Source organism: Anas acuta, chromosome 3 (genome assembly GCF_963932015.1).
Source record: "Anas acuta chromosome 3, bAnaAcu1.1, whole genome shotgun sequence".
NCBI classification, from domain to species: Eukaryota; Metazoa; Chordata; class Aves; order Anseriformes; family Anatidae; genus Anas; species Anas acuta.
This window is the reverse complement of record NC_088981.1, coordinates 24287730-24311078: the sequence shown is the minus strand read 5'-3', so window position 1 is coordinate 24311078 and position 23349 is coordinate 24287730. Positions and strand designations below refer to the sequence as shown.

Sequence of the window (23349 nt, the reverse complement as noted above, 5' to 3'; positions counted from 1 at the left end):
AAAACCAGATTGAGATACTGGATGGAAGCCTTCCCACAACCTAAAGGAAAGTAATAAAAATGACAAATGATGATAGCCATGGAAACAAAATCTAAACGGTCAAAATAATAGATATTTCATTTTTTAAATACTGTCAAACAATTTAAGTTTCAAGGTAATAGTAAAAATAAAGAGGTTGATTCCCATTTCACAAAGGACAACTACCAACAGGACTAACTAAAATAAACTAAACTTAGGGCAAAGAATGAGAAAGGTTTTATTAAATAAACAAGACAGAGCAATGGAAACCTCCAAATGAACAACAACAAGAATACATTCCTAAGTTTTTGAAGAGGTACAAGACAAGGTCTAACAAAAGCTAAGAGGAACAACTTATCTGCAGTATGCTTTGAAGAATGGTTGCGTAGAAGACTGAAAACATTTCCAAAAGCACAGCTCTCACAATATGCAGTGACATGGTGGAGCACTTTGCCTTAGAAGTTTTATAACAGCACTAACAGAACAGAACAAGTTGTAAGAACTATCAAAATGTCTCCCTTCCACATGATAAAACAGGGAAGGCTGACTGCTTCTGTGATCTGAACTGCAAGATTTGTTTGAGTCTGACCAGGGAATTTAACCAGTGACTTTATAATGAGATTAAATCCTTGTTAAAAAAATAAAGAAAGAAAGAAAGAAAATACAGCAAAGTTAGTTACTGAATTTTAAGTCCTGGTCACCAGCAGGAGGGACTTTCCTTGACAGAGTGTAAGGTCCTCTGGTAAGTCAACTGAAATGTAAATTACTGCCAGGTTCTATAAAGTCCCAGCTTTGTACAGGATAGTAAATCTTAACCACACCACAATCCATATTTAAGAGGAAAAATACAGTTATTTGCATGGATAATTGAATGTACAGCATAACTGCAAGTATGGCAAGGTCTCTCACTGAGTTACCAACAGCATTTTGGAGCCCTTTCTCCATCCTGAAAACGTGATTCTACCATTATATCTCCATATTATAACTCCATAATATTCTTCCATTTACTACAGATGCAAGTAGGCATCAGGACGGATTGCCTGTTTCCCATCATCTAGCTTCCTGTTAATATTTTCCATGCCAATGTCTGGTTTAGACTGAATTATTTGCAAATGGTAGGTAGCTCTTCATACTTTCTGACACTGGGAATAGCCATCCCATACTCTGACACAATTTGTATTTTAAGGGTAGCTGCACCCTGGGTGCAGAGACCTCAAACTATACATCCAGAGAGTACAGGATTCGGTCACTAGTAAGAATGGGATCTGGAAGCAGATTCCCTCTTGTCAACGTGTCACTGGCAAAAGACTGAAGTGGAAGACCAACTGTTCTGCAGCAGTATATACACTACTATGGAAAACAGGACTAAATGGAAATCTAGTGCTCTGAAGTAGGATCACCTGTACTTAAACTATACTAAAAATAGTCCCATTTTTAGGGGCTTTATTTTAGGGGGAAAAAAATAAATGTTTTGTAGCACTAAAATAAACAGTAGTTCTAGACCTAAGCCAGCCTGAATTCAGTCCTATAAGACTGATGCTGATATCTTCACCTGAATCTGTTCCACTCTTTTATGGTGATGATGCAGTCTTCATTTCACATGTATGAGATCACATTAGGAAAAAAGTGAGACTTTCTTGCAGATGAATAATGACTAAAACTAGACATGACCTTGGCAGACAGAAACAAATGTAAATGAAGAGAAAATGAGAAGCATGCCAGAAGTCTCTAATAATTCCATGGATTAGGTAACTTGCTTGCCCTAGGGTGAAAGCAGACACAGTGAGAACAAAAGATCTGGCTTGAAGGACTCTCTGATTTAACAATACTTGATGGCAACTCGGAGCAAGAAATGTGTCTCAGTCACTCCTGAAGTTATCAGCAGATTCCCACTAGGCAATAAGATTAAGAGGCTTTTTAAACATAAAGCTTATGCCACACAGAATTAAGCAGAGGAAAAAGAGTGCTGGAGGAAAAAAATGCCTACATTTTATTATTCATAATTTGAAAAGTTCTCAGAGTATGGATTAGCTATCACAAGCATCCTGAAACCCCAAGGTTGTGCCTGTTTTCATGGCCATCCAAGTTGATTTTCCCCTTTAGAACAAACGAAGGTTTGCCTCTCATTTACAGTAGCGTGGCAACCAAAATTATCTTTCAGTATCCACACCTTTATTTATGAAATCTTGTTATTTCTGCAATCATGTAAAATGACTTGGAGCATGATGATAATCCAACGTCACTGAATGATTTGGGAGTACAATCACATTGGTGATTTTAAAGTTACCCAAATGACAGTACAAGGATTGTGATTGAGAGTATAAGGATAAGACCAGAAGGTATTGGGATGAAATCAACACCTTCAAAGCAGTAATGTGACCAGGAAATGAGAAAAGAAGGCTAAGCTAGGTGTGTTACTGAAGATAAATAGGCTTATTTTTCTCCAACATTTCATGGATCAATTTTCATTAGCTTAGTAGGAATCTGCTTGGTGGTATGTCTGTTGAAGATCTTCTTTTTTCTTTGTGTATTGCACTGTCCTTGCTGGGTCAGGGAGGGAGGGAGGAGTGTGGTTTCCTCTGCTTAAAGGACTTTCTCTGTAGAAGGTCTCTATGGATATGTAAATAGAGATTTATGTTAAATAAGAGGAGATTGAGTTTCTTAATTGGTTAGGAGAAATGCTTCTCACTCAGCATCAAAGAACCTTGTGAAAGTAATAAGCATTTTTGTAGCCTCAGAGTTTTGAACTACAGGTATTTTATTTGATTATAGAAATTTTAAATGGTATGAGCTAATCAAATTTAAAAAGCAAAAGAAATTACTAATACTCTGAACATTAGAAGACACGTGGATATAAGCCAATAAAATGGAGACACTTAGCTAAATAAATAAGTGTCTGGTGAATATTATCTAAATGTTTCCCCCCTTAGGAATCCTGCTAAGCATGATTCAATTTATTAATATAGTTTAGTAGATGGGATTTCAATTATGAAAATATAGTAATACTGTGAAGCAAGCAAGTAGGATCTTTCTCTAGGTAATGTCTTGCTGATTTGGTTACACACTAGGTTTACAAAAAATATCAGCATGCCTGTGTATGCAGGAAACATAATTCAGCATAGTGGACTTTCTGCCAGCATTATGCATGTCACCCTGGGACTTAGTCCAAATCACCTTAACAGGATTTTTTCCATTCCTTTTAAGTGCTAAAACATATTCTTCAGTGCATTTCGTACCTCATTCAGAGTGCATTTAACACATTAAGACAAATTAGTCAGCAGTGTAAGGTCAAGAAATGCAAACAAATTTGCTGCAGACATGACACATTAATTTTCAATGCTACTGTATCATGGTCCTTGATTTCAGCTGATTATGGAAGTCTTCTCTGAAAGCTTTCCTCTTAGTTCTGTGCATTTCCTTCTGTTCCCTGTGGCTGAGTACCCATGGAACATTTTGAAATTCTTGGATGAAAGATATTCAGCAAAGGCAGGGATCCTATCTCACATTGCCCAGCAAAATAGTCAGCAGCCCACAGCAGTTTGACTCGTTCTCTGCAGATTCAAAGTCATCGTAGTTGTCACTATAACCTTGACAATTCTCCGCATTATCCAGTTCTCTCCTTCTTCAAACACTGCTTAAAATCTTCAGCATGTGAGTCACCCTGCCTTTCTAACAAGAGTGCTGAGCCACGTTGAAGTGATTTCATTAGAATTCTCTCCAGGCTGGAATAGATTATAATAAGATTACTGTCACCAGCAGAGAGGAAACTGCAAAGGTAGATAAGAAATTCTGAAGGTTGCTGGAGGTATGAGGGTGTCCTGGTTTCAGTTAGCACAGAATTAATTTTCTTCCTAGTAGCTGGTGGAATGTTGTGTTTTGGCTTGGGATGAGAAGAGTGCTGATAACACCCCGATGCTTTAATTGTTGCAGAGCAGTGCTTATACTAAGCCAAGGACATCTCAGCCTTTTGCTCTGTCCTGCCAGCGGGCAGGCTGGGGGTGCAGTAAGAGCTGGGAGGGGACAGACCCAGGACAGGTGACCCAAACTAGCCAAAGGGGTATTCCATACCATCTGACGTCATGCTAAACAATATATAGGGGTGGCTAGCCGGGGGGAGGGGGCCGGACTGCTCGGGGTTAGGCTGGGCATCGGTCAGCGAGTGGTGAGCAATTGCATTGTGCATCACTTGTTTGTACATACTATTATTACTTTCCTATTATCACCATTGTATTATTATTGTTATTATTTTATTATTATTTTGTTATTATTATTTTCCTGTCTTATTAAACTGTCTTTATCTCAACTCACGGGCTTCACTTTCCATTTCTCTCCCCCGTCCCAGAGAGGGAGGGGGGAGGGTGAGCGAACGGCTGCGTGGTGTTTAGCTGCCGGCCGGGTTAAACCACGACAGTCTTTTTGGCGCCCAACGTGGGGCCCGAAAGGTTGAGATAACGGCAGATCTGATCAGAGTGTGTTAAACTAAAATTGGTGTAAGGATTAGACCTGCTTAATAGTCACTTGTCATAATGCTGATTGCTTTAATCTCAACTCTGCTGCGCCTGTTTTCCAAATTGAGTATTATAGTACATTATTTTCCGTATTTGCTCTCTGTCGTGTTGTTTATCCTCTCCGGGCCCTGGTTTCAGATCATTATGGTGCTGTGTGTTGTAGCAATGGCTTATGAGACGATGAAATATGTGATCATGACTCTAACTTGTTATTTGTATTCAGTAACATCGTCGACTCTGTACTTTGGAAACTGTATCTTGGAAACTATTAGCAATTATACCTATTGTTTTTTTCCATTATGGAGTCAATCTGTGGAGGGGAAAGGGGAGGATATTTTTCCTTACTTGCTTACTCTCCCTTTCTCCTTCACCACCCCTGTATCCTCCTGGGTCACTCTGCCTTCCTCCTTCACCACCCTCTTATCCCCTGAGCTTGTCACAATAGCTCTCCAAGATATTGAATATTTCTGGAATACTCAGAATACCATAGTCTTGTTGTTCTGCCTCATGAATGCACTTCAGATTCTGCTTATAGTTAAACAACTACTTATGAAGCTCATCCGGAGATCTGCCCGGAGGCAGGATAGTTGTGGGTGGCAGGGAGTATGGGTGGATATGGGCAGGCATCTAGAGCAGTTGGCACCCCCAGTGTGTTGGAAATTCACCCCTGAACAATGGCAAAATCCTCAAAAACTGGCAGAATGCTTGAAAAAAAGGTGTCATGATTCTGGCAGTTCTAAAGTAACACAAATCATTGTAACGTGCTGGGGCCTGGCTCATGCCTATCGAGCTGCCATTGATACTGCTATCAACTTAGTGACAGACCCTGCGGCCACTCCAAGCCCTGTGACAGATCCAACGGCCACTGTGACCCCTACGGTGGACTCGGCAGCTGCTCCAGATCCGGTTCCTGCAGCCACTCCAGATCCGGTTCCTGCAGCCACTCCAGTCCCAGCTCCTGCAGCTGCTCCAGTCCCAGCTCCTGCAGCCGCTCCAGTCCCAGCTCCTGCAGCTGCTCCAGTCCCAGCTCCTGCAGCCGCTCCAGTCCCAGCTCCTGCAGCTGCTCCAGTTCCAGCTCCTGCAGCCGCTCCAGTTCCAGCTCCTGCAGCCGCTCCAGTCCCAGTTCCTGCAGCCGCTCCAGTTCCAGCTCCTGCAGCCGCTCCAGTCCCAGTTCCTGCAGCCGCTCCAGTCCCAGTTCCTGCAGCCGCTCCAGTCCCAGTTCCTGCAGCCGCTCCAGTTCCAGCTCCGGCCGCTACTCCAGTCCCAGATCCTGCAACTGCTCCAGCTCCAGCTCCTGAAGCTGCTCCAGCTCCAGCTCCTGAAGCCGCTCCAGCTCCAGCTCCTACTGCTGCTCCAGTCCCAGCTCCTGCAACTGCTCCAGCTCCAGCTCCAGCTCCTGTAGCCGCTACAGCTCCGGTTCCTGCAACTGCTCCAGCTCCTGCAGCAGCTCCTGTGGCCGTGTCAGAGAAACGAGCTGTAGCAGTGCAAGTTGACCCTGCAGAGGGTATTCCAACCCCTGTAACGGGGTCAGAGAAACGAGCTGTAGCAGTGCAAGTTGACCCTGCAGAGGGTATTCCAATCCCTGTAACGGGGTCAGAGAAACGAGCTGTAGCAGTGCAAGCTGCCCCTGCAGAGGGCATTCCAAGCCCTGTGGCAGACCCTGTAACAAAGTCAGAGAAACGAGCAGTAGCAGTGCAAGCTGCCCCTGTAGAGAAGGTGAAAATATGGTACAGAAATTCAAGTCGTTTAGAACGCAGAGAGTCTTCTGCCAATCCAGGTAAGGCTTCTGCCAAAACTAAGTATAGAGATGACGAAGATGATGACGACGCTGGGCCATCAAGGATTCAGGAGGAGGAAGATGAGGATGCCGAAAGAGCAACAGTAACTACCCGAAGCCTAAACGAGCGCGAGCTACGAGATGTGCGAAAAGATTTTGGTCGCTGTATAGGTGAGCAGCTTGTCACCTGGCTGCTCCGGTGCTGGGACTCTGGAGCCAATTGTGTGGAATTAGACGGCAGGGAAGCCAGACGGTTGGGATCCCTTGCTCGAGACGCCGGCATTGACAAAGCAATTGCAGATGGAGCACGACCCACCAGCCTCTGGAGGCGTCTCCTCTCAGCTGTGAGGGAAAGGTATCCCTTCAAGGAAGATATTTTATGTGTACCAGGCAAGTGGACCACTATGGAGAAGGGAATCCAGTACCTGAGGGAATTAGCCGTACGGGAAGTGATTTATGAGGATCCAGACCAGACACAAACATCCAAAGATCCAGATGCAGTCAAGTGTACACGACCCATGTGGCGGAAGTTTGTACGGAGTGCACCATCATCATATGCCAGCTCATTGGCAGTAATGGCCTGGAAAGAGGATGAGGAACCCACAGTGGATGAAGCGGCTAAACAACTCCGGCAGTACGAAGAAAGTCTCTCCTCTTCCTTACAGGCCTGCGTCTCAGCTGTGGAGAAACTGTCTGAAGAGGTCCACCAACTTAAAGAGAATCTATCTTCCCCCCAACCTGAACCAACCAGTGTCCAACGACCGAAAGAGAACACCTGGGAGAAACTTTCTGAAAAGTTTCACCAACTTGAAGAGAGATTATTCTCCTCTGCACCTGTACAAAGCAGTGTCTCAGCTATCAGGGGTAGGCGTTCACCCACACAAGGAAGACGATATAGTGGGTACTCACCCCGTGCCACCCTGTGGTTTTACTTACGAGACCATGGAGAGGACATGAGGAAATGGGATGGAAAATCTACCGCGACCCTAGAGGCACGGGTACGTGAGTTGCAAAAGAAAACAATCAGGAAAAAAGGATTCTCCGAAAAGTTTGCTGCTCCAACTTCCAGCAGACAATCCTTCAAACACAGAAACGAAGAAGATTCTGACCAGGATTAGGGGGGCCCTGCCTCCAGCCAGGGGGAGGAAAGGGACAATCGAGTTTATTGGACTGTGTGGATTCGATGGCCTGGCACATCACGCGCACAGAAGTATAAGGCTTTAGTAGACACCGGTGCACAATGTACTATAATGCCATCGAGCTATAAAGGACCAGAGCCCATCTATATTTGTGGAGTGACAGGAGGATCTCAGCAGTTGACTGTATTGGAGGCTGAAGTAAGTCTGACTGGGAATGAGTGGGAAAAGCACCGCATTGTGACTGGCCCGGATGCTCCATGTATCCTTGGCATAGACTATCTTAGAAGAGGATATTGCAAGGACCCAAAAGGGTTCCGGTGGGCTTTTGGTATAGCTGCCTTAGAGACAGAGGGCATTAAACAATTATCTACCTTGCCTGGTCTCTCAGAGGACCCCTCTGTTGTGGGGTTGCTGAGGGTCGAAGAACAGCAAGTGCCAATTGCTACCACAACTGTGCACCGGCGGCAATATCGCACTAACCGAGACTCCCTGATTCCCATCCATAAGCTAATTCGTCAATTGGAGAGCCAAGGAGTGATCAGCAAGACCCATTCACCTTTCAATAGCCCCATATGGCCAGTGCGAAAGTCTAATGGCGAGTGGAGACTAACAGTGGACTATCGTGGCCTGAACGAAGTCACGCCACCACTGAGTGCTGCAGTGCCGGACATGCTGGAACTTCAGTATGAACTTGAATCGAGGGCAGCCAAGTGGTACGCCACAATTGATATCGCTAATGCATTTTTCTCCATCCCTCTAGCAGCAGAGTGCAGGCCACAATTTGCCTTCACTTGGAGGGGAGTCCAATATACTTGGAATAGGCTGCCCCAGGGGTGGAAACACAGCCCTACCATTTGCCATGGGCTGATCCAGTCTGCGCTAGAGCAGGGGGAAGCTCCTGAACACCTGCAGTACATCGATGACATTATTGTGTGGGGTGACACAGCAGAGGAAGTTTTCGAGAAAGGGAAGAAAATAGTCCAAATCCTTCTGAAAGCCGGTTTTGCCATAAAACAGAATAAAGTCAAAGGACCTGCACGAGAGATCCAGTTTTTAGGAATAAAATGGCAAGATGGACGTCGTCAAATCCCAATGGATGTGATCAACAAAATAACAGCTATGTCTCCACCAACTAACAAAAAAGAAACACAGACTTTCCTAGGTGTTGTGGGGTTTTGGAGAATGCACATCCCAAATTACAGTCTGATTGTAAACCCGCTCTACCAAGTAACCCGTAAGAAGAATGAGTTTGAATGGGGCCCTGAACAACGACAAGCCTTTGAACAAATCAAGCAGGAAATAGTCCATGCAGTAGCCCTTGGGCCAGTTCGAACAGGACCAGATGTAAAGAATGTGCTCTACACTGCAGCCGGGGAGAACGGCCCCACCTGGAGCCTCTGGCAGAAAGAACCTGGGGAAACTCGAGGTCGGCCCCTGGGGTTTTGGAGTCGGGGATACAGAGGATCTGAGGCCCGCTATACTCCAACTGAAAAGGAGATATTGGCAGCATATGAAGGAGTTCGATCTGCTTCGGAGGTGGTCGGTACTGAAGCGCAGCTCCTCCTAGCACCCCGATTGCCGGTACTAGGCTGGATGTTCAAGGGAAGGGTCCCCTCTACGCATCATGCAACTGATGCTACATGGAGCAAGTGGGTTGCACTGATTACTCAGCGGGCTCGAATAGGAAACCCCAGTCGCCCAGGAATATTGGAAGTGATCATGGACTGGCCAGAAGGCAAATACTTTGGGATATCATCAGAGGAGGAGGTGGGTCGTGCTGAAGAAGCCCCACTGTACAACCAGTTGCCAGAGAATGAAAAGAAATATGCCCTGTTCACTGATGGGTCCTGTCGTATTGTGGGGAAGCATCGGAGATGGAAGGCTGCTGTATGGAGTCCTACGCGACGAGTTGCAGAAGCTGCTGAGGGAGAAGGTGAATCGAGTCAGTTTGCAGAAGTGAAAGCCATTCAGCTGGCTTTAGACATTGCTGAACGAGAAAAATGGCCAGTTCTCTATCTCTACACCGATTCATGGATGGTAGCAAATGCCCTGTGGGGATGGTTACAGCAATGGAAGCAAAACAACTGGCAGCGTAGGGGCAAACCCATCTGGGCTGCTGCATTGTGGCAAGATATTGCTGCTCGGGTAGAGAACCTGGCTGTGAAAGTACGCCACGTAGATGCTCATGTGCCCAAGAATCGGGCTACTGAAGAACATCAAAACAACCAGCAGGTGGATCAGGCTGCTAAGATTGAAGTAGCTCAGGTGGACCTAGATTGGCAGCATAAAGGTGAATTATTTATAGCCCGATGGGCCCATGACACTTCAGGCCATCAAGGTAGAGATGCAACATACAGATGGGCTCGTGATCGAGGGGTGGACCTGACCATGGACGCTATAGCACAGGTTATTCATGACTGTGAAACATGTGCTGCAATCAAGCAAGCCAAACGGTCAAAGCCTCTTTGGTATGGAGGACGATGGCTGAAATATAAATATGGAGAGGCCTGGCAGATTGATTACATCACACTCCCTCAAACTCGCAATGGCAAGCGCCACGTACTTACAATGGTGGAAGCAACCACCGGATGGCTGGAAACATATCCTGTGCCTCATGCCACCGCCCGGAACACCATCCTGGGCCTTGAAAAGCAAGTCCTATGGCGACATGGCACCCCAGAAAGAATAGAATCAGACAATGGGACTCACTTCCGAAACAACCTTATAGACACTTGGGCCAAAGAACATGGTATTGAATGGGTGTATCACATCCCCTATCATGCACCAGCCTCCGGGAAAGTTGAACGATACAATGGCCTGTTAAAGACTACCTTGAAAGCAATGGGCGCTGGGACGTTCAAAAACTGGGATACGCATTTGGCAAAGGCCACCTGGTTAGTCAATACTAGGGGATCTACCAACCGAGCTGGACCTGCCCAATCAAACCTGTTACGTACTGTAGATGGGGATAAAGTTCCTGTAGTGCATGTAAAAAATATGCTGGGTAAAACAGTCTGGGCTACTCCTGCCTCAGGAAAAGGCAAACCTATTCGTGGAATTGTTTTCGCTCAGGGACCTGGATACACTTGGTGGGTGATGCAAAAGAACGGAGAGGTCCGGTGTGTACCTCAAGGAGATTTAATACTGGGTGAGAATAGCCCATGAACTGAATTGTACCATGTTAAATAGTATATTATACTGTATGTTATCACTACCATGATTACTATAGGTGACTAATTAGAATGTATGGAAAAAAGTGTAACCTGAGCATGACATAAATGGTATGGAATAAGGGGTGGATAGATGTCCTGGTTTCAGTTAGCACAGAATTAATTTTCTTCCTAGTAGCTGGTGGAATGTTGTGTTTTGGCTTGGGATGAGAAGAGTGCTGATAACACCCCGATGCTTTAATTGTTGCAGAGCAGTGCTTATACTAAGCCAAGGACATCTCAGCCTTTTGCTCTGTCCTGCCAGCGGGCAGGCTGGGGGTGCAGTAAGAGCTGGGAGGGGACAGACCCAGGACAGGTGACCCAAACTAGCCAAAGGGGTATTCCATACCATCTGACGTCATGCTAAACAATATATAGGGGTGGCTAGCCGGGGGGAGGGGGCCGGACTGCTCGGGGTTAGGCTGGGCATCGGTCAGCGAGTGGTGAGCAATTGCATTGTGCATCACTTGTTTGTACATACTATTATTACTTTCCTATTATCACCATTGTATTATTATTGTTATTATTTTATTATTATTTTGTTATTATTATTTTCCTGTCTTATTAAACTGTCTTTATCTCAACTCACGGGCTTCACTTTCCATTTCTCTCCCCCGTCCCAGAGAGGGAGGGGGGAGGGTGAGCGAACGGCTGCGTGGTGTTTAGCTGCCGGCCGGGTTAAACCACGACAGAGGGATGCTAGAAAAATAGGACTCATTCAAAATAAATAAACCACTCAAATCCCCTTAGGAAACTTAGCAGTAAAGTTAGGAATAAAGTTGCTAAAATGGTTGAAAAAACTCTTGGTTGACTTGTGGTAGAAACCTTCCACCTTCTCTAGAAATGCCAGTGGAAAAGAATTTGCAGATCCACGTGAATTTACAAAGAAAGACCTTGAGGTTAGTTGCTTAAAACAAGTTTATTTAACTCTCAGAATAAAACTGTAGTAATCTCCAACCATATCTAGCACTATGATTTACTTGTTAGAACAATCCAGACTAACAGGATGCTCAAAACTGATGAAGTATGCTACAGTTGGATCCAAAATTATTCCCAGGCACAGGAGCAGAGGTACTGGAAGGAAGGAGCCAGGAGACTGCAAGAAGAAGGTACAAGGTAACACCATTTCTATCCCAGTTACATATAGACTTGTTGATAAGCACCGACAAAAATACTGATTTCCACTGGAAGTCAACCCATAACATCTTCACCCCCTTGAAACATTCTACAGCTCCTTGTGCGCCCACACACACTTGAAGGGAACAAATTCAAAACATAGGCAAAGCCAATTGATTGTCACCTTAACATCCTTCCTTTGCTATCATTCTAGTTTAGCTGCAACAATTAAGAAATTTAACAGCAATTAAGATGCAGGCCTACTGGGAATTGCTGACAGTCACTGTAGCCAATATTGTCTTTCTGTAGCCTCCCATCTGACTGCATCCACTTGCTGCTTTTTCTCTGTATTTATGTTTCTGCTCTTTGGGAAGGAGTCACCTTTTCTGTCTTTCTGCTTATAGATGGAGTACAAACAGGCTGAGCTGCCACCATGCCCCAGCACAACAACAACAGTAAAGCATTTCTAGGAGCCAAAATCAGGCAGAAAGAGAAGAGCACAAAAATTTTGTTCTAGCCATCCTTTGTATTTAAGATCGGAGACTCAGTAGGACTGTAACTGGAGCACAAAACCCCTTTGTGCTTATTTGCTGCTGGGGCAACAACATGAGCCTAGGATTTTGGTTTGAATGTGCATTTCATTATAAAGAATGGCTTTATTCAAGATTTCTCCCCAAAGAAACACATCTACTCAACTTTCCCAATAAAATCTCCTCGTTCCATAAATGAGTGAGATTTGTCAAACCTAACAAAACAAGAAGCCCTCTAATCCTGAGAAAGTTTGTAACTTGAGGGGCAAAGAGAAATGGCAAAGATGAGAAAAACCAACATAACACATTTGATGTGTTCTTTCTTGCCACCGTACATTCCACTTCCATAATAAAACACCCTCTCTTGTCACTAGTTGTAAATATAATAAATGTTCTTACAGCTAGCTGTTCCCCGCCTCTTATTTTTCAAACACTAGAAATACAGCATGTACTGTATCTTTATAACACTTCCCACAGATGATGTTCCTGGATGAAAGGTATGGCAGAGACAGAAGCGTTATCCTGCAGAATCCAGCCTGGTATACTCTGGTACCTTGTCATTGTAAGCACATCAATCAAAACCAACCAACCAACAACAACAAAACACACACAAAACTGAACAAATAAAAAATCAACCCACAACTCTTCAGCAAGCAGTTTGTGCAGTTCCGACACACCCTCGCTGTACCTTCTTCCTGTTACGTACATCACTACATTGAATTTTAGTGCAAATCCATCCAATATAAAAAATCATGAAGACAACCCTGCCTCTAGCGACATAATTTTTACTTCAAGATTAATATTTTCATTCCTTGATGTACACATTAAACCCCGCTAATCCTTACAAATATCACTGAAACACATTTGAACTCCAGTGAAACAGAACACACAACTTACGTTGCTTTCTAATTACAAAGTAAATGCTTGGTTTATTGTTCATTTTCTTGCAACTTCAGCTCAGAATAGTGCTCTCCTTAAGTCACTTATTATTTCCTAGAAACACAGTAATTTATAAAAGCCTGAGCTCTGATGTTATGTGAATTCTCTGACCTGTGTTAATCATTTTGTTTATAAATGAGGATGTAGGACAGAAAATTGCTGAACAATATGCAAGTGTTGGTATAGATTTGTCTCTACTAAATATGCCATCTTTTTCTTGAGCACAGGGTACAAATTTGCTTTTCATACATACTCAATTTCACATTTATCAAAGTGCTCTTTAATCCTGATTCAGACAATAAATATACTCACATGAGCTTTTGTACCTGTGGTGAATGTCACAGTTTTCAAGAACCTGCTTCGTTAATTACAGGATTAAGACTTTGGACTACAATGTGCACTTCTCCTTTTCTCTGGAGTCATTGCTGACACTTCCATAACGCTACAACTGCAGTAGGTTTGTTTTATTTGCAATGTAAGTTTAAGGAAAAGAATTGCTAAGTACATGAGCACATGGTAGATCTCAAATGAACCCAGTGCACAGTTCTGAGCTCTCTTAATCCTGTATCTGCTGAATTCTATATGGGCGATCCTCTGGTAACAAGACACTGCGGCTTCATCCATCAGATGCATCCGTATGGAAACTGCAGCAGGTAATTCAATCTACGTGCCCATTCAGCCCTTGGACTCTCTCTTGAGACTACCAAAGGCAATAATTACTGCCAGGGTTATTTTGAGATGTGGGTGCTTGCTCACTACAAGTGCAGATAGCATCTTTGCTTATATTCACAGAGACAAAAAAAAAAAAAAAAAAAAAAAAAAAAAGACTACAACTAGCCATGAAAGGTAGGATTTAAATAAAAAGAAACAAACATTAAATAATAATGAATAAAAAATGAATCCATGTTGCTTTACCTGTCCTTTTACTCAGTCCTTTTGCTTAGTCATTACTACCCAGAACCAGGATTTTTCATTGTTCACCAAAGAATATTAGTCCTGTAAATAAAACGAAAGACAGAAGGGTCTTCAAAGCAAGGCTGCGGTAATGGTCAGAAATTTCTATCCCTCCAAAATTATTTTTTGTCATTGATTAGATCTTCCTTCTTGGGAAATTCATTTCAAAACATACTTTTTTTGGTACGTCAACCATTGCTAAATATATAAACGGAGCTTTTTCCACTCTTGAAATAGCCAAATTGACATGGAGATGAAGCCTGTAGGACTTGCTTTACAGGTCCTCAGTTTATCCATTCACAACTACAGTGCTGGAAAAGCTTGCTGCTTGGTCAGGTCTCCCCTAAGCCTGTAGTCATGGCTCTCAAGCAGACCATAAGAGAATCAATGTTCTTGTTCTTCCATCACAGAACCAGGGAAAATGGAGTTGAAAGGGGAAATCACTTTGATGATCACCTTACTGCACAGTCGGATTACCCGTGCATAAGACGCTCCTGCCAGATTAGCATTTTACTCGAAGTTTCCAGTGATGGAGAGCCCACTCTGAGGCAGAACTCCAGTTTCACTATCTGTACCATTAGAAAACTTCTCCCTGATGTTCAACGTGCTCCTCCCGTGCTCATCTGTTACATCCAGAGCGAACCCACAGAAAAGAATGTTCCTCTTTTCTTGCTAGCTACCTTCTATGTGTTGCCTGACACCTATTTCTATGCATGTCATGTACCTCCTACTGGTCCAAGACTACCATGCTGCTTTGGGATGGAGAAAGAGCTTTCCATTCCCTCTTGCTCTTTAGCACATCAATCATAAGTTGGTCCTGACCTTATCTTAGCGCATGAATTTCTCTTTTCCCTGTTGTTTGTTTGTTTTTCCTGAGCCTTGCCTTCACTAAGATGCCTTATTTTAGGGGTGGTGGGAATCTCCATTCTCATAGCTTATCAGAATTGGACTGGACAAAACCCTGAGCAACTTGCTCTCATGGCAAAGCCCTGCTTTGAGCAGCCAGTTGGACCAGATGACCTCCAGATGTCCCTTTCAGGCTAAATTATTCCGTGATTAATATGTGTAGCTTGGAACATTTAGAATGAATGTCCAGATAAGCCTTTACAAAAGTATCAGCTGTTTTGCATTAATTGCCAGGCAATGGATTTCATGTAACATCCTTCTCCTCTCCCCATGACAGATGAATCATTATCTCATTATGAGAGGTGTGACTTTACAAAGCCCCGTGCAACGGTGCTTATTTTCTGAACAAGTATGTCCTGAGGTTTAATTGGGTAAGGGAAGTACCCCTCCTTTTTCCTCATTTAGACCCAGTCAAAAAGTCTGTTTCTGCTTACCTATTCTGATTGATTGCTGCTGGGTTTTTCCATTTCAGCTTTTAAATAGATTTTCCTTCCTTCTCACAGAGGCTTCTCTGCTCACAGATATTCAGCTTAACCTTCACATCTGCAGAGCTGGACCAGCCTCAGCATTAGCCAGCGTGAGTTGTCTCCTTTCCACTTTGTGCTTTCCAGAGACAGAGAACACAGCAGGAATGACAGCTCTCACTCTCCTGGGTGGCTGAGTCACTGGCCCAAATAAATGAAACTCCATTAATTATGAAGGAGTTGGCAATAAATAAACAAACTCTCATCTGTGAAGATTTGCTTTATTCAGGTTTAACCAACCATTTGCTCCTCCGATAACTGTTGGGGTAAATTAACAAGATTTTACATTGCAACAGCTGTACTGGAGATCACTTTCTAGTTCAGCTTTTTATTACTGATTGCATTTTAGTGGTGATAATACAAAATAGCCTAGCATTTATGTAAGAGCTCTTGTCCCTTGCTCCCTGAATTTATTTTATTTAAAACTCTTCCCTTTTTTTTTTTTCTTTTTTTTTTTTTTTTTCACAGCAAATAAGATAACTCAGGGTTTTAATGGTCAATTCTCTTTTCCTACCATTTGTGGGCATTGTAATGCAACAAAGGTAAGTGCTCTGCCTAAATAAATAAATAAATCTGCATTTCTTTTCCATATTCACCCAGCTAGGACCAATCAACTATTAGTTAGAAAATTAGATTGGAATCTTATAGAACATGATTCACTTTTCCAAATAACTAGATCATGAATTGAATGGGCAAAGGCACAAACGGTTCAAGATGGTATCTTTCTGCCTGTTCTGACTCTAGAAAAGTCACCATCCTGAAGTATGTGGCAGTCTCACTACAGATTTCTTGGGAAAAAAATAGTTTCAAGGCATTTCCTATAGGTATGAACGAAATGGTGTAAAATATTTAGTGTGCCCAGGGAAACCAATGAAATGTAATGATTGTAATATTGTGTATGTTATGTACAAGACCTCCTCTGCACTCTTAAGCCTGTAACCTTGTCACATAGCCATTTTCTAGCTGTCATAGGACAACTGTGGAGTGTTGCTTCCTGCTTTGCTACAGGTATGAAGCTGTGCTTTCCAAAACACTGTCCTTGACCACTAGCTTTCTGTGTGCTATTCATTAAGTTTTAGCTTCAAGAGCTGATTAACCATAGCAAATATGATCTCCTGCTTATCTCCTGCTAAATTTGGGTTTTAAAAAACGTTACATATCTCAAAGCACAATTACCCTCTTCACTGTCCTCATCTCCATATATGTACCAGAAAATCAATATATTTATATCTTTTGTTTGATATTTCTCACATGCAGGAAATACTTGAAGAAAGTCCATGTTTTATTGTCTTGAAGTCATAGGAGTGAAATAATGAAGATAACCCTATGCTGCTAGGAGAGAGAGTTATTTTGAAAATAACTGCACTGACTGGAGGTTCATTTATTCCTACTTTTTCACTTCCCTCTCTGCTGGGGCATTTTTAAGCAACCACCAAATATTTGGAAAATTTTCTAGTTAAAAAATCCCCAGGGCTCTACAAACAAGGTGCTGACCTGTCTTCCAAAGAGATCACTGTGTTGGCTAGTCACGTACTGTACACAGGGTACAGTACTCACAAAATTTACATACCTTCATTGCAGCTAGTAAGAGTTTGGAGAATTTTGCACAGCTGGTCTCCTACCAGAGCAAAACTGATGAAGGGTAAAGCTGTCAACACTTCCAAAACATATGTATCATCAAGCTACATAACTCCCTTTTTTTCTTGGTGGGCAGTCTCTCAAGGATAAGTTACTACCCAGAGAGGAGGGAAATAAGGTGTTGAATGCTGCTGCAGATGGTGTCATTTCATGCTAGTCAAAACCCCAGTATCATACCACATCCAATGAGGAGTACTGCTTTCTGGGGATAGGACAGATTGTTTCACTCACCCAGCTTGCACATTGGCTACTTGACTCTGAGACCTGCATTTCTTGCTTGGATTACACTCAGACTCCAGGCAGGGCATTAATAGGGTTGGAAAATGGCAATCAGTCCTTGTCATGGGAGGATTTGCTCAGTGGTCCTCAAGTAGAGCACAGAGCTCGAGAGACACTCTCAAACACTGGTTGACTTAAAGACAGCAGCAGCCCATCACCAGTCGTGGTGTTTCCATGATAATAAAATCCTTATTCTAGCTTGAACTGTAACAATCCACATCTGTTATTAAAACGGTACTCCTCAGAGCTACTAGGTACATTCTCAGAGAAGGTCATTTATTACTGATGTATTTTTAATAGAACAACTGTCTCTAAGGAAATCATTGATCATTGCAACTAATGACCAGAATATTACAGAATTTAATTAATAGTTGTATCAGCACAACAGCTAGCCACTTGGAAAAAAGAGTTTCCTTGACCTTTAAAGCATTTCTAATTCATTTAGAAAGTACCTATGTTAGAAGCCAGACAAAGAAAAGTCAAGATCCGGGCCTAAAAAAACTAATGAGAACCCATTTGGATTCTGCAAAATCATTGCAGAACCATTATGTGTATAATCTACTGTTACTGCTCTGTGAAGCTGCAGCCAAATGAAATGGAAGATCCCACTCCCTGCTTCTACTCACGTTTATACCTACGTTGTGGTGGCGTTCAGCCCCATCCATACGACCACCAAACCTCCCAGGCCTACCTCGGTTTACGCTCACTTGGTTAGCTATATCTCTGCCCACACTGGTAAGGACTTCCAGCCTGGGGGCGACACAGGACACTACAAGTTCATACGGGTAAGGGCTAACCTCTCTGCTGCCTTGGTCCACCACATAACACTTGGCTTGAGGATCCTGCAAACACCCAAACAGTGCCCCTGCTGCTAAAAAAAATACTTTCTATTAAGTTCAAGTTGCATAAAACAATGAGTAGGCTGGGTCATGGCCTTCCAGAACTATGCTTTTATAGCACGCTCTTGTACTGTCACCTGTCTTACTTTAAGCCTTTAAATAATCTGTTTGCACATCCCCCTGAATGGGCAAGAGTAAGTACGTGTCACACTGACATTGAGTCAAGTGAGAGAGCAAAGTCAGGGGAACAGCAGGATGCCAACAACAACTGGAAAAAAGACCTGTTGGCACCAATGTAAAAGGACCTTGCAGGAGAAAACATGGCTTAAAAATGTTCTTACACATCTGTTGATTGCATCATCAGCTGGTGGGAAGAACTATTTGGCTGATTCTTCCTTTGAGTATAACAGCAGAGATTAGGAAGATGGAAAACGTTTAAAATACATTTAGAAAAATGAGGCAGAGCAGGAGAAACTGGAGGTAAGAGCTCTGAAGAACACATGAGTCTGAAGCCCTATGAAGCAAAAAGAATCTCCAGGCAACACTAGAGATCACAGGAAAAGTCACTTCATGCAAAAATCAAAAATACCATAATCCTGAGATAATCACAGGTGTTATACAATCAGTACAGAACAAACACAGCTCACACAGACTGTTTACAAAGGTAATCGTCTCTGCACACGGTTCAACACAAGAACACAATGGCTTTATTTATAGGTGTCTATTCTAAATTACAATGGTCCTAATGTAACCTTGGTTTATTATGTGTCAGATTTTCTCAACTATATATTTTTTCATATTCATACGGTGCCTTGAATTCCAGTAATGTATTTTGAGAGCCAAGTGGAAAGAGCACACTGGGAGGGACCAGCAGAATCTCCCCAGACAGACAACATTACACCCACACTGCTTCTGCCGAGACCGTTCCCATGGGCAGGCAGCAGCTCTGAGCTGGTCAGCTGAGAAGCACGTTTCACAGAGTACTTCCACCAGGTTCTCAAAAGTTCTTTAAAGAAAGACTTCACGTTGTGCACAACCTGGTAGCGAACCTTTGCAGCTATGGGATCAACCTGTGTGTCTGAGCTTGGCTGAGCCTGCTCAGTTCTTCCCCCTGCGAAACAATCCACATGCAGTTGCCATGAGCTGCCAGGACAAGGCTGGGGGGGGAGCCCTGCACAGAACAGTTACTGATTCCTCCTGCTGATAGCATCATGAAAACTGCCCTTTCCAACTCCTGTCAAGCCATCAGACCACGCACGTCTGCCCTGGCAGGAGCCTAAGGAGCTTAGTACAGGTCTTCTACATCTCTCCTCTCAGTTGTAAGATGCAGGATGATGTCTCCTGTGGGCTGCTACCCAAAGCAGCTGCCCAGAAGAGCCACCTTTCCTATAAAATGAACTTTAGGGCACCTGCTCCTCGGTTTCTTTTGCATTATGGTACTCCATACGCTTGAAAGTAACAGCAGAAAAGAAGTGGTGAATAATACATGTCCTGGGATAACTTTCTACTTTCCCCAGACTTTTCACTATCCTGCTTTCCTGCCCCACCACAAAATGGCTGGCCCCTTTGTACATTCAAAGGCCACACACAGGGCTGGATGCCTCTTGCTGTGAGCACAAGCCCCGTAACATTCAGGAAGGGGCACAAAAGAGGAGTCTTCCAACTCAGATCCATTAAAAAAGAAAGTGTGTATAAAATAGAAAATCTAAAGTAGAAAAAAATAAACCAAGTACAGCCGCCTCCTTCAGTGCAGAAAATGTGGTCAAGGAAAGTTCTTCTCTTGTTTAAGTGTATTGTGAAGAGAGAAAGACAAAAGGAATGAAATGAGTTACCTTCCCTGACAGACCTTGCCTTTGAATCACATATTTGAAATGTATCTTATGCTCCCCTACTGCTCACAGTTTCCTAGACGCCAAATCTCCCCGTGTTTTTTCACCACTGCCCCAGTACAAGTGCCAACCAGCACCCTCTTCTGCTTTGTCTGATCTTTAATTGGGCTCCCCATCTGCTCTGTCATACCTGTCATTTAGGCCTGGTTTCTTTAGCACGAAAGCAAAACATGAAGGGCTCTGCTGCAGTGAGCTTAACTCTCTCTAAGGAGCAAGATTGTGGTGTCTTTCCCTACTCAGTCTTTAGAGACTTGCACCAAGGTGGGATTTATCCTACCCACAGATGCAGTGCTGAAAACACAATCCTACCCCTGTGCAACTTACACACTTCCATAAAAGGAAGAAAAAAAAAAGTATTAAAAGCACTCAGAGACATCATAACCATCGCTCTATCTCACTGTATCACCTCTTTGCTGGGAGGAGCTGCACAGTGAAGACCCAGAGCAGGAAGCCTTGGGGCAGCATTCACTTGCTCCGACAACCCAAGGATGCTCTGACTCGAGCAGATGGTTCTGTGCTTGGCGTTGGTATGTTTTAGAAGATCCTCAGAGGGCAATTGCCCTTTAAAATATCTTGCACAATATGGTCTGTACAGAAACTTTCTCCCATTTTCCAGCCAAGAGGGCCCACGAGGCTAATGAAGAAGGGAAACTAACTTCTTGCAAGCTTTTGTACGAGCATACATAGGGCCAGAAGAGCAGGCCTTAGAAGAGGAATCTAAATGAGCGCAACAGTGACATCCAGAGGGCAGAGACCAGCAAGCAGGGCTTTGCCAAACAGCCATCAGAAAAACAACCGGGGTGGGTTTCGAGTATACTTGATGGTAGGCTTCTCTTGTTAGTCCCTGACAAGTGGAGCTTTATCCAATGTATTTAACTCCCCAGGGGACACTTGTCAGACATAAGGACTGCCATAGCTCTCCTTTCCCTGGGTAAATGGAGATGCATCTTCCTACAACAAACAGAGCAAGAGAGTGCTTGACACAACACAAAACAAAACAGACTGCTTCTGTAGTGGCCTTGTCCTTCTAAGGCAAATGAAGGGAGCTCTAGCAGTACTATCAGACCACGCAGACTTGTCACCTCTGCTCCTAGGGAACAACGTCCTGCTCTTTTCTCTGTAGTGGTGAGTGGTATGAGCTTTCTGCAGTTCTGGCTGTCTGAAATAGCTTTTTGGTTTCTCCCCACTGCACGAGGGCTCACTGCCTCTCCACGTCTCTTGAACTGTTAACTGCATCTCACCAACTCCTCTGTCACCCCTCTTCTGAGTCTGTGATTCTACATGCTTTAATACACCTAAAAGTGGTAACAAAACAGGCTGCAGCTTTCACTAGGATTAACTAAAACTTGTTTGTGCAAGAAGAATGTAGGATCCTGATCAACACACAGATAAAATGCAATGTTCCTGATGCTATGGGAGCAGGGACTTCAGACTCCTTCCCTACACAACAGAATGAATTCTACACATGGGGTAGATGTATAGTATGCGTTTGACCCCTCCAGAACAAACTTGTATGGTATTTTACCTGCGGCAGGTGTAGAGGTGCAGGTGCAGCCCTGCTGCAAAGCAAGAGCAGGCTGGGTTTCACTTCACTGTGGCTTAGTAGGGCTCCTATTTGCTCTGGCAGGAACAGAAATCCCAGAGGGGGAGACCATTATCCTATTTACTGAGTCACGATGATTCACTTAGCATTCAGCTTCCATCAGATAGAGCAGCTTAAAGTAAATCTGTTTCCATCCTGCTGTGATTTCAGTTTCTCATTGGTTTATCCAAACTTTTACTTTTTGAGGCAAGAAAGCAAGACTGGATGTTTATTTATTTATTGAAGGTACATTTGGAGAAAGCTGCAAAGACATTTGGAAAAGCAAGCTTAAAGTACAAGGAGACAAAGAAAAGCACTCCGTAGAGTTAAAATCCATAACAACTACATGCATTGTTCAGGAAAAAAGTTCCTAAGTCACTGAAGGACTGTAAGTTTAATGCTATAACCTACCATGATTACAACTTGAAAGATATCTTCAAAATATATCAGATATATATCTATATATAAATAAATAAAAAAAAGGCCATCCCATGGCTGATAGCCAGTTGATACTGGACAGGCTCTTTCTCTCCCTGAAGCCCAGTGCTACAGAAGGACCCATGCCATACCCAGGAGTAGACTGAGCACCCAGCAGAACCACAGTTCTTCCCCTCTGCTCTCACGGAGAAAAAGAGCCCCCCCTCCAACCTCAGAGGTTGCCTTCTACTCCAGAAATTCTCAGTGGGTGTCTCACTGGTGCTGTACATCTCAGGTGGACACAGGCACGTTCAGAGCACAGCACTCGCTGATGTTCAGGAGAACCTCTAGTGTCAGCAGCATAACAGATCCTAACCCTTTTTAAAGTTAAAGAAAATTACCAGACTTCAACATGATTTGGATTTCTATTTGTAAATCCCTCTCTTGCCCATACAGTTTAGAAAGCATGGCTTGAGCTTGAAGACACACAATGTGTCAGGATTTCTGCTGAGCAAGAAACACAGAAATTTAAAAGGATTATGATGCTATACATTTGAGATCTGTTCCAGCCACATTCCTTGAAATAGATGTTACTGTCCTACTTTGATATATTTGTTCAGGTTTCCCTCACTGTGTGAGAGGAAAGAGGTTTCCCATGAGCCTTTTAAGCAGTATCAAACACTGTAAACCTTAGGAGCATGTCTTCTCAAACTGCTCTACAGCGAGTAGAGGAACTTGTTGAGGGAATCTTGAAACAGCATAGATCCCACGGCTTGCTGCAGCTGAGCAAACCAAGATACCAGGATGCCTGTGAGAAGCTCCCATGACAGTGTTCCCACATCGCCCAACTGAGGAATGTAGAAAAATATTGTTACCAGCAGCTGGTATCAAGGACAAGGTCTACATGACTACTAATCACAAGGGGGGTGTTTTCTTGCAGGTGGGGTTGTTTTCCTGAGTGCTTTGACCAATAATCTTGTGTGTAATACTATCCACCCCTATTAAGTTCACTATAAAAGTTAGGCTATTCGGGCAATAAAATGAAGCATGATCTGACTCTACTGGTATCTGTCATGCTTTCGGCC

The 23349-nt window shown here is 43.4% G+C and overlaps 1 long non-coding RNA gene across 1 annotated transcript in view; it reads right to left on the bottom strand.

Moving 5' to 3' along the window:
- Positions 1 to 2758: 2758 nt before the first annotated feature.
- Positions 2759 to 23349, bottom strand: part of LOC137853625 (uncharacterized) — a 39741-nt gene continuing 19150 nt past the window's right edge. The window contains exons 2-4 of the long non-coding RNA XR_011094601.1: positions 15531 to 15761; positions 14152 to 14232; positions 2759 to 3740 (exon numbers count right to left, since the gene is read on the bottom strand). This is a non-coding gene — a long non-coding RNA (uncharacterized lncRNA). The remainder of the gene's footprint in view (positions 3741 to 14151; positions 14233 to 15530; positions 15762 to 23349) is intronic.